Here is a 12,981-nt window from a genome sequence, read left to right as displayed (position 1 = left end):
TACGTTGAAGCTACTACTAGAGCTCCAGTCCGCCATCCTACTAGCATAATCCAGCATTCCACTCTGCAATTCGTCGTCCAAACCTGGAAATTACTCCCGTGCGTGTCCAAAAACACAGGTATTTACCCGTTTCAGCTCCCTGTTGTTGGGAAAAGTATCTATTCAGAACGCCCCTATCCCACTCTAAGGTGTGATAGTGCCTTAGCAACAAACAAGGAAAACTACTTGAGTATTCTTCTTTGTGAGATGTAAATGAGGAGAAAGGATGTAACTAACCTGTGTCTTTCGCTAGTTTGTTGATCCAATCGCTCCTCTCTTCAATAGCTCCCAGCTCCCTGCTCCCTTACCGGCCCAGCTTCACCGAATTCCTGCAAGATCACAAGAGAGAGAAACTACACGAAGATATAGATATACATTCATAAAAAGCTCAGGATCAGATTAAGCTAAACATGCAAATATAACAAAACATCACTGATATACAAGCATGTAGGAGAAACTCAAATAATTTTATTGATATGATAAGAAAGTCCAAGAGGAGATACAACCAAGTGAGTCCCGATCCAGCATCTACCTCCCAGCAAAGGAATCCCTTCCTCTCCTCCAACAAAGCATAAATCACCCAATGTACTAATCTCAATCTCAAACCAACAACAATTCTCTGCAAAGTACAAAATTCCAGCCCCTGGATCTTTGGGATGAGGGATCCATATATAGATGTAAGAAGAGAGGATGAGTCAGCTTATGTTTTGACTTGTGGCTTCTCTCTGTCAGTTCTTGCTTCCACTTGGAGACTGAGAGCCTCTTACTCATCACTTGGTCGAATTCAGTGAGGCAAGTGTCATTGGAGAAGATTCTGGAAGCTTCCATGGTCTTTACACCTCGTTGAATGACTCTGCCACTTGTCATTTCCCGCTCAACGCACCTGGGTAGTGCATTCAAGTGCGTTGCAACGCACCTAGCCAGTGTATTTGGGTGCTTTGCAACGCAGACAGCTAGTGGAGCTTTTGAATTGATCCTAATTTGACTAGTTCTGAGTGGTTTTTGGTGGAGAACTTCTGGGAGAAGCTGTTATTGGTTGACCTTGTTCCTTTAGGGGCAGGAACAACACTTTTAGGGACTTTGGATCCCTTGGATTATGGACATTTCATGCTCAAAGCTGTAAGGCACAAAAATGTCTATAACAGTTGCCCCCTAAAGTATGAGGCCGTTTATCGGGTGAAATGCTTTATTAGGAGGATCCGAAGTTCTTTCAATGCTGGGAGGAGACCTGTAATAAGATACAATACAATACATTATTTTTCATACTGTTTTCATGATCTAGCTGAGGCGGGCATTCCCATGCTCAGCTTCATAAATTCATTTTATGTACATAGGACAGACAATCGTCTGATGGTAAACTGATGATTTTGATGAAATCATCATCCTTTTGGTAGGATGATTATCTGTTCTGCAGTGTTGTACATGTCAATGTCTTTATTTTTCCTGAATATATATCGCATCCCGGATGGACGAAACTAGATCCGGGGTCTTCAATCTCGTCCAATCTTCACTATAAGTACAAGTCGATCCATGTGAGAAATGTTTTGAAGTCGAACATGGAAAGACATCGCTTGATTACCAGTCAATGATATAAACTGTTAACAAGCGCGAGAGGAATCACCGATAATGATAATGACCCTCAATGTACTGCAGTACAATTCACGTGGTGTGAATAAAGGACTTGGCGTCGAACACCACGCAAAATCTTTCGGTCGAAGGTCATTGATGTATACCTGTCGCCGGAAGTGAGAAACTTGCCATTGAGGCATGCAAGCTTCAAAGTACTGAAGGGGGTGTTCCTAGATCAACTTCTTGGATAATGAGCTGATGTCGACAAGAAGTGATCCGTCAAAGGAGGGCCTTAATGAATCCCACATAAATGACACGGAACAGAGCAAATGATTTTGATGGAGGTGAAAACGATCTGATGATATATGGTTCAGGGTGGCGGTCATGAAAGAATGGAGTATAATGTATGGTAGTGGATGGGACACGGTTGACTTCTCTGGATGACTTCTCTTGAACATATCGGCGACACTTATATGATGGATTGGTTGCATTTACCCCAAAGGTGGATGGTATGGCGAGACCATGGTGATGTGACCGGTGAATGAAACAACCCAACCCGACTCAGGCACGGAGTGGAAGTGTCATGTTCAAGAGCGACTTGCTACCAATAAAGGTTCTTTGAGTTTCTTCCCAATTTTTCCCCAATCATTGCTGACCAATACCTCTTTATTTTTGTCAAGCTTGAGGAGTATAACATATGCTTGTTCTATAATTTGCCCTTCGGGCAAACCCATCGCTATGTTTTAACGAGCCTAGCGATAGTGAAACTCGTTCTCGTCTAAAGACAAGTTTGTCGCTATTAATCTTTTTAACGAGTCTAACGACAAAGATAACTCGGTCCTTTTCATTTTTAGAGAGTCTGAAAAGGTACGTAAAGTTAACTCCGAAAGTCCTTTTTCGTCATCTAATCCCTTAGGTCCGAAAAAGTATAAAACAATACAGAAGGGATGAATTTTCGATAGTTTTAACGCGCTGAACAAAACAAGCGCTCGATCTTTTTGTGCAATAATCCCTCAGGTCCAAAAAGATTAAAATCTAGAGGAGGGATAGCTCTTCCTGTCGCTTTAACGAGCTGGAAGGCCAAAATTCGGCAATCTTTTCATATTTTACGAGTCAAATGAAAAGAGCTTAAAGAAGACTCGTCTTTTGAGGAACGAGTGATAAAATGGGTAGCAACTGATTCCAGGTAAGGGTTGGAATTTTCCAAGCACGGCAGTGTCACAAGGATGGCTAGTGAAATCACTCTTCGCAGCTGTTCCTAAAAATGGGTAAACAATCATATGGAGGTGAATGATCGGCCAATGGAAAAGTGGAGGTGACGGTGCAAACACGACCAAGGCTTTAATGGCTGATAATGTTACATTCACGGTGGTTATTTACCGGAGGATAGTTCATTTTTTAACGAGCTTAAACGCGGGTTGAAACACTTTCTCGATCTTATGTTTATTTTTTAACGAGCATGAACTATGTGCTAAAATTGCTCGATTAATCCAGTCATATGATAAGAATGTCTCATGTAAGATGCCATTTTTTATGGAGCTTGCGCCTTACAAAGGTATGCCCCACATCCTTTCGTTATGCAAGTTCGGAAACGACTAATCCAAAAAAACAGATAAATAATCGCTCTTTGCTTGCACTCCAAAAGGTTTGCATGCCCCCAGGTATAAAACAGAGTTTCAAGGTTACCTCTACTTCACTTCCGCCAAAACAATTGTTTTACCGAGAGAGGCCTACCTCTTTCAGGTCACCCAAAGATTGTTCTGTTAATCTTTCAAACAAAACACTTCTTCGGCGATGTCTACTGAGATAAACAAAGGTGAGTGACAACGAGCACCAAACACATAACTTTGACAAAAGAATCTTATTCTAGAACAACCCATCTTCCAATCACGGACGGGGTACGGACTAGTCATATTCTCCCGCGGAAACCTACCCTATCCCAAAGTTTTCCTGCCGAAGCAGACCAGGACGCATGCCCCCTGGGTTCCAGTCATATCCTTCCGAATTGCTCGCGCTCATCGGGAGGACGGACCGTGGGTTGAGACATTTCTTGCGTGAAGAGACCTTTTAGGGATGGTATATGACTATTTGCGATGCGTGATCCGGGAAATGAAAGCTAGTCCACGAGCTTGACCACTCTTTCTTCGTGCGGAAAACACATTACTCTGAAGAGTGAGGAGATGATGGCTCCCATGCAATATATATAGTCTCGTCCAAGGAGTAGGTTATAATCCAAGGGTCCTTGAACGACCATCACACTCATTTGAACGGTCTTCCCTTTCAATGTTATGGGCACATTGGGGAGGATCCCTAAAGGTCGACTGGTTCCTTTATGAAAGCCTGTCAGATTTCTCATTTCAGGCAAAAGCGATGGCGAACCAAGCGTTTTCCAAGCAATAGAGGAAAGGATACTCACAGATGCCCCCTCATCAATGATGGTGCCAGCCATGACCATTCTGTATATTTGGACGATAATTCTGAATGGTATGCTTGCTGGTAAACAGGGTCTACCTAGTTGGTTCCAGTCGAAGGAGACAACTAGGTTGCTTGGTGGTGGGACCGAGTAGACAGCCGGGTATCACTCTAACGAACTTCCTTCCTACGATAAAGGAATGGGTGGATTTCCCCCGTGCTCGTCGGAGTCTGTGTTGATGAAGAGAATTTGGATGGTGTCATCTTTATCCTCTTCAGTGACTGTATCATTCGAAGATAAAACTTCTGAAGGCAAGACCGGGTCAACTGCCGCCTCGACCTTTTGACTTTCATCGGGTATGGATTCAGCTGGTTCATCTTCAATGACCGGCGCTTCAGCTGACTACTTGAGCGGGCCAGCTGGATTCTCAATTAACGAAGGACTTGGCAAGAGTTTCTTATATCCAGGAGGGAGTCGTAACGGTGAAACCAGACGATCATCCAAAACTCTTTTAGCTTCATCTAAGAAGGGACAACGGTGGATGGCGTGGTTGCCTTCGCACAGTTTACAGGGAGATCTAGCTCTCCCTTTTTGTCCTGGGACTTCACTTTCGCTAGTTGACGGTGTGCTTTCAACATGGCTATCAGAGGTTGACGCCACCGGATTGTGCAAAAGGGGAGACCAGTCCCTTAGTATCCGAGGGATGCAGGGACAATCTCTGTGAAAGTGGTCTCCCTTGCAAATGACACATGGCGATTTAGGCCTGGTCAGTGCAGTGTGTGGATTTTCATTAGACGACACTCGTTTTCCCCCAGTCGCTTTTGGCTCCTTCTTCTTCTTCTCTTTCTTCCTCTTTTCCTTCTTCTCCTTAGGAACTTGACTTTTGGCTTTGCCAGCCTCATCAAGCGAAGAGGAAGGAGGAGAGGAAGAATTAGAGGAAGTAGAAGGCTGGTGGGTAACTCTGGACTGATCTAACTGCTGATTCGACTGTTCAGGAATAGTGGTGTTCTGAACGACATTGGTTGAGAAGGGCCAGACCGGCAAGCCAATTGTCAGTCCTGGAAGCGACAATGTGGCCATATGGGGCGCACCAACATCTCCCCAAGAGGAGAAGGGACTAGGATTTCCACCAAGAGGAATTCCTTGGTTGGTAGGCTCCATTTTCTCAACCTAAAGATCAACGCAGGAAAAAGGGTATGAATATTCCGTTTAAAATAAATTTTAACGACGCTTGGACACAACTTGCTTTTTCAATTTTAAAGAGTCGAGAAAAAGCAAAAGATGACTCTAGTCTCCTTCGATTTTTAATGAGCCTGAAGTGACAAGTGCTCAGATGGACCTTTTCCGTTAAGGAGTCTGAAAAGGAATGAAAGGGACTGCTCTGGAGTTCTAGGTAGAGGGTGTGCCAAACCTTTCGCAAAACCACAAAATACTTTTTAAGGTACGGGCGATCAATCTTCCCGAATGTTGTGTTCAGTGCATTGCGATTAGTAGGGCGGCCGACACGGCTTCCTATGGATAAAGGTTTTATGCCTATAGGGGTCTCCCAATATATACTCGACGGTACGTGGGAGCACAATCCGTACTGGCGCTTATCGTCTCACAAGAGGAATCACCCAACCATCAGTGAGGCCGACAGTCAACAGGTTTTACGCCACCGGAACACATCTCTAGCCTAGACCTCTATGTTGTGCGTTAAGTTACAAAGCGTTGTTAAGTTCATTCAATTTATTTTAAGTTGATCTTTTTTAGAAGTTTGCCTTTTTGGATCACCACGAGATGTAGATACAATTCCTAAATGCAGTCTAAAGATGATAAGCAAGCTTTTATCTCTTTTCAACAATGAAAATCCTAGCTACAAGGGGAAAAGAAAGACACAATCTTTTCTCAAAGAGCATAGAGCACACTGTAAATGCATTTTTCCTAAATCAAACCATACAAACTATCAATATGCAAATGCACAAATGCATGTATTTGTTTTCACTTTCTTAGTATTGATGCCTAAAAAGAAAGCTGTTGTACAAAATTTGAATTCGATTTCAAGTGAAAACACAAACAAGTTTCTTTTTGAAATCAAAAAGACGATTACGACACTTTATGATTTTGAAGTAAACACTTGTTTCGACACTTAGAAATTCATAAATTCAAACCAAAAGACAAAAGTAAAAGCGCAATCAACTGTCAACAGCAACAAACTTTCTCCTAAGATCGAAACGACACTTACGACAGGTCTAGATCTAGGAGCGACAGTATGACTAGTTTACTTTTGTAATGGGAAACTGCAAATGATGTAACAAATACACAAAAACAAATACAGTTTCTTTTATAAAACTGAGGCGGAATTAAGGCAGAGAAAAGGGGTTTTTAGATAGGTACACACACTGATAACAGGCTGCGAAAAACAGAGATAAAACTGAACACAATGATGCAAAGAACCACAGCTGCACTGGGCAAAGGCTGATCAGCACACCTGTTGCACAGAGAAACTGAATTGCAGCGCAGGTAGCCCTCTCAGGACCTGCGTTGAAATGCAGAGTCTCTTCACAGAGCCTGCACTGAAGCAGAAACGAGAATTGTCTCTAGGTTCTGGATCACGGTTTGCAGTTTGATCTCAGGTTTTTGGCCGGATAAAAGCTATCAATAAGGTACAATTAGAAGGATGATTTAAAGGAGGACTAAGAGCTATCACAAAGGGAAGTTAGAGCATTTGTGGATCAGCTTTTTAAGATCATAAACAGGCCCAGTGAGTGGACTAGAGTGGCAGATCTCTACTTTGCATTTGTAAATGGCAAATGCAGTTCGATTCGCCACTCCTAAGTTTATGAGAAGAACAACAATAGAAACACAAATAAACTAACTAGATACATTCCCCAGCGGAGTCGCCAATTTGTTGTTGGGAAAAGTATCTATTCAGAACGCCCCTATCCCACTCTAAGGTGTGATAGTGCCTTAGCAACAAACAAGGAAAACTACTTGAGTATTCTTCTTTATGAGATGTAAATGAGGAGAAAGGATGTAACTAACCTGTGTCTTTTGCTAGTTTGTTGATCCAATCGCTCCTCTCTTCAATAGCTCCCAGCTCCCTGCTCCCTTACCGGCCCAGCTTCACCGAATTCCTGCAAGATCACAAGAGAGAGAAACTACACGAAGATATAGATATACATTCATAAAAAGCTCAGGATCAGATTAAGCTAAACATGCAAATATAACAAAACATCACTGATATACAAGCATGTAGGAGAAACTCAAATAATTTTATTGATATGATAAGAAAGTCCAAGAGGAGATACAACCAAGTGAGTCCCGATCCAGCATCTACCTCCCAGCAAAGGAATCCCTTCCTCTCCTCCAACAAAGCATAAATCACCCAATGTACTAATCTCAATCTCAAACCAACAACAATTCTCTGCAAAGTACAAAATTCCAACCCCTGGATCTCTGGGATGAGGGATCCATATATAGATGTAAGCAGAGAGGATGAGTCAGCTTATGTTTTGACTTGTGGCTTCTCTCTGTCAGTTCTTGCTTCCACTTGGAGACTGAGAGCCTCTTACTCATCACTTGGTCGAATTCAATGAGGCAAGTGTCATTGGAGAAGATTCTGGAAGCTTCCATGGTCTTTCCACCTCGTTGAATGACTCTGCCACTTGTCATTTCCCGCTCAACGCACCTGGGTAGTGCATTCAAGTGCGTTGCAATGCACCTAGCCAGTGTATTTGGGTGCTTTGCAACGCAGGCAGCTAGTGGAGCTTTTGAATTGATCCTGATTTGACTAGTTCTGAGTGGTTTTTGGTGGAGAACTTCTGGGAGAAGCTGTTATTGGTTGACCTTGTTCCTTTAGGGGCAGGAACAACACTTTTAGGGACTTTGGATCCCTTGGATTATGGACATTTCATGCTCAAAGCTGTAAGGCACAAAAATGTCTATAACACTCCCAAAACCGTGTTTTTAGCTTTCCTCTGCAAAATTTTCCAAAGAAGCCAAATACTAGTTGAATTCACCGTACTGTCTTCAAATAAGCGCACTAGAACCCCTGCTCTTTACCCATTTTTACCAAAAACCCTGCAAATTTCGTTTTCCTCTATAAATTTCACCCAGTGAGCTAAATTCAAATCGATTTTGGTCTGAAATTCTCGGAGAAAAGCCCGAGAACTATTGTTTTGTCTACTTTTGCTACAAAACCCTAATTCCAATTTGAAAAACATAGAAAATTGAGCAATGGAAGCCCCTGTGGCCCTCAATGTTGCTCCCCTCAATGCACCTCACAAAGAGTTAGAGTGGTTTCCCTTGGCTGATAGGGATTTTCAAATACAAGATTTAACTGGTGACAAAAACCACCTCCAAGCATTCTGTGAAATTAGGAACAGTCACCTAAGTAAGACTGATCTCTATGGGATGCGCGAATCCAATCTGCCCAGGTACTACCTCCCCTCAGTAAATGTATTCCTAGATGTTTTCCACCTATGTTGTACCAATTATGAACCTACTCAGAGAGCAGTTATGACTCCAACTGGAACTGTCCTCTTTCATATAACCCTTGAGTCCATAAATGAAATGCTACACTTCAAACCTAGTCAACCTTTGGCTCCTCTTTCTATGGGATTCTTTCTCGAGCAGGGCTCTAAACTGTCCAATGCAGAGATAACTCATGTTGTTCAAATGTTTATGAGACCAGATCGCCAGTCCAATGAGCCACCTCCCTTTCACCATGTCTGGTTCAATGAAGCTGGAAGATTCATTATTGATATGATATCCTATGTCCTAGAATTTAAGACAAGTGAATATGTTGATGAGACCATCTTAGCTTTGTTGTCCATGTTTATTCCAGGACAGCCTCCTGCTGTTAAATATGACTTTTCTACTTTCATTGCCAACAAGATCCATGACCAACTCTTGAATCTAGATAGAGAGGGAGTCTTCAAGTACACATCTTATATATATCATCTTTTCTTATACTATCAAACAGACAATTTTCAGTTTCCCATTAGAAGATTGGACTCTAAAGGAGAACGTAGGTCTGTGATCTTTTTGACCTCAGTCTTCCATCAAGTCCATAAGTTTCCTTACACTTACTGTGAATTCATTGATTTGTTTATACATCCGCTTTCCTCTCTACTGATGAGAACTCCTCCTCCTAGACTCTCTGGTGATATGCAGAAAATTTTACAGCTCTCCAAAAGCTACAAAATAGGTGACTGGTACTTCTACCAGAATCACACTGAAATCAGAATATATGGCTGTGAGTTGTGCCCTTATAAGTTGCCCAAATATGTGCCTATGAGACTGTTTGCTCTAGAGTACTTCAGGCAATTTATCAATTCAGATTTGACTCACTTTTACAGTGCAAAGAAAAAAGCTCAGCTGAAAATAAGAAACCAGTTAGGCCCTTTTATCATTAACAAAAAGGAAGCATGGCAAGATGTTGATAAAATATTGGGGGAACAACTCAAATTAAAGAGGATTTTTTGGTGGGTACCCTATGACCCAAATGGCTTTATCACTGAAAGAAAAGTAAAAAATAGGCTATCAGCCTATAAACATTGTAGGATCCCTGAAATAGAGCAATTTACTAATCAAGATGAGTGGGTAGAGGGCACACTGATAGAAGAGCTTATTGGGGAAGAAAAAATGGAACAAGCTATGAAAAATCTTGAAAATACCCTTGACCTGGACCCTTTTGGACAGGTGTCTTTCAAGTTGTCTCAGCAAACCAAAGTGGGTACATCATCTGCTGGAACTTCACAGCAACGTGCCCAAGAAAGCACTTCACCAGCTGCAAGGACATCAAAGGGCAAAGAAGTGCTAGATACAGAGCAGCACATAATGACAGATTAGCCAGCAACATCAAAGGAATAGGGGCAAGGGAAAATTCCTCCTGTCCAGACCAAAGCACCAGAGATACCAACATTACAGACTCCTCTAAATGAGGAAAATGGCAAGAAAAGGGACAGAGAAGAGACCACACCTGTAATAGGACCAGCAGAGCAACCAGGGGAAATAAGGCAAAGAATAAATCCTCTACCTGAAGAGGAAATTATTGAGGAAACCATACAAAGCCCAAGATGCGAGAGGGAAACCAGCCCACAAATCTCCCCAGTAATAGACACATCAATCAGCTCTCACAGGGAGGAATTGGAGAGGCAGCATAGTGTGGAAGTTTCCTCCACAAGGCCGCAAAGCAAGCAAGGTTCTGATATCAAAAGAACATTCACAGACATCAAGGCCCAGAATGACCCATTGAGGCTGCAATTTTATAATCAATTTCTCAAGATGAGCCCCACCAACCAGCAAAGATTAATGTCTGCATATGACATTAAAGAAGGAAAAATGATCTTGAGCCACTTTAAGCCTAAAGCACAGCAGCCGCAGTCAGTAGTTGACTACATTAGAGAAAATATGGAGGTCCTTGCCAAAGACATTCATCCTATGGATCAGATTGAGCTACATAAGCAAACAGGAAAGATGGTTTACTCTACATTGGCAAATAAGGCAATGTTGGCTCACAAATTATAGAACTCATTGAACAACACATTGGCCCAACTAGATTTGGAGAAGGCATCTTCTTTAGCCAAAGACAACAGGGTAAAGTACTTGGAAGATATTATCATCGAGCTGGGACATGATCCCAAGGATGCCAAAGGAATAAAAGCATTGATGAAAAAGAAGGAAGAGGACATTGTTGCCCTCAGGTGACAACTAAAGCTGCCTACTACTATGCATCCACAAAATTCAGAGATTGTGCAGCAAAAAGCAGAGGAGTACATGATGGACTTGCTGATGAGAATGAATGAAAGATTAAATAAGACAGAGCAAGCCTTAGAGAAAACACTACAAGATAAACAGGGAGATTCGACCTCCCAACCACCTGAAATAGCTCCAACAGTCACAACTGCTCCTCCTACAGGTATAATAGCAGTGCTTCCCACTGTCCCAACATCAGCAGCAGGTACTTCAGCAACAACAACAGCAGCAGGCAGCAGCACTACCATGACCACGGAGGAGTTAATAAAAGCCATGGAGGAATTAAAACTCCAAGTATCAGAATTGAAAGAAGCCAAAGAGAAATTGGCAAAATTAGAAGTGAGTTATGACAAGTCCAAAATGACTGTGGCAGAAAAGACAAGAGAGGTGAAAGCATTAGAGAACAAAGTAAAAGCATTGGAAAAGGACCTCTCTTTAGATAAGCCTCTGGGAGAAATCAAAGGCATTTTGTGGGCTAACATCAATCAATCCATTTGTAATATATGGAAATATATTCAGGTTATATATGAGGAGATTGATTTGATAGCAGCAGCCCAGGTGGAAATTCAAAAGGCCAGAAATTTATTGGGACATAAGCCCGAACAGGCCAACAGGTTAATACATTTTTTGAACACTAAAACCAGGGAAGAACTAGCAGCACTGGACATCAGAGACAGGACAAGCACCATCCTAACAATCAAAAGATTTCGGACCATGAGAACCCTGATGCAAAATTTGGAGAGGAAGAGCTAGGACATGCAAGTGGAGGTAAATTATTTTGTAGAAAAATTTGCAGTTTTGCATGAAAGTGGCTTGCAAGTCTAGTGGGAAATAATAAACGCCTGCTAAGACAAGTTGAGTACACACACAAGTTAAATAAACATGCTGCTGATCAAGTAAATGCTTCATCAAGTACTTCAGCAGAGAAGGCCCTGCCATCTGGCCAAACTCTCCACAACAACTTGGAAAATCTATTTTATATTGAAAATGAAGTGAAACATCTTTTTACAGTCCAGCCCAACTTCTATAGGTACACAGACGCTGATGAGACTTTGATAAAGTTGCAAATACACCAATTACCAAAGGAGCAGTGGTGGCAAAGCATGCTGGAAATCCTATAGGCATGTTTCAACTTTTGTTTTACCCAGGATACAACAGATGCCATAAAGCGTAGGATAAGACCGGATGAGAGTCATGCGGGGCGACAGTTCATCAAATCAAAATTAAATACGCCTGAGAAAGCTAAGGCAGAAGCGCGGAATATCAGCGGACACAACCACCAGCAAACTCATCGAGATTACAGTCAACACATCTCACCAACTGAGCAGCCAGCACAATAGCATTTACTTCTTCATTTATTTCTCCCTGTTTTCAAGATCATTTGCTTCTCGTGCAGAGTAGGTAGAATGAGCTATTACTAGATATTATCTCTTTGAGATATTTTGTAAACACTTTTGTATAAATACCTCCCCAAGTGAATAATTTGGGGTTGGTGATGCATTTCTTAGACTGCGTTGTAACTCTGAAAAACTTCTGAATACAAAAGCTGTTGGAATCCATTTTTGTTTGACTCTCTAGATGTGGAATTGATAGCAGAGGACTATGTTATAGAATTCCTGAATCTTTTATGGATCAATAAGTCTCTCTTACTTGTGTTTTCAGTTTCTATGTTTACTATATCATATATGTTTCATGATCTGGATAACAGGGAAAAATAATAACTCAGAATTTGTTTGTTAGCACTTTGTGTTCAATCTCTGTTATTATTAATGTTTTCTTCAGAATTAGCATAAACAGGAATTCTTAACTGCTTCTGTTTTCCCTGGTTCTTACACCTTGAGTATTAGCTAAGGAATTCTTAACTGCTCCCTAGCAATAATCATTCATTTTCCCTCTATCTACATGATGAAGGATTCTTAATTTCCCTTCACCCACTGACTCGATTCCATCTGATTCCAGCTTATAAATTGTTCCATGATCGATTACCTTGCTCTGTAGTACCCCCTCTGTCAAAGAAACCATATCTAGCAGTTCATCCTCATAGACTCCATTAGCCCAATGGACTGAACTTCTCAAATTTACACCCCTGTTCTATTGAATATCACCATCCAAAAATCAAACAAACCCTTATACTTCATAACTAGCCTAATATAACTCAAAACAATGCTAAATTATAAAGAGAGAGCCCTCTATGGATGCATATAGGCTAGAATCTGTGT

This window comes from Pinus tabuliformis, chromosome 3_1 (genome assembly GCF_031772625.1).
Source record: "Pinus tabuliformis cultivar Carrire ecotype Pingquan chromosome 3_1, CPIR1, whole genome shotgun sequence".
Classification (NCBI taxonomy): domain Eukaryota; kingdom Viridiplantae; phylum Streptophyta; class Pinopsida; order Pinales; family Pinaceae; genus Pinus; species Pinus tabuliformis.
This window is presented reverse-complemented; position numbering follows the sequence as displayed.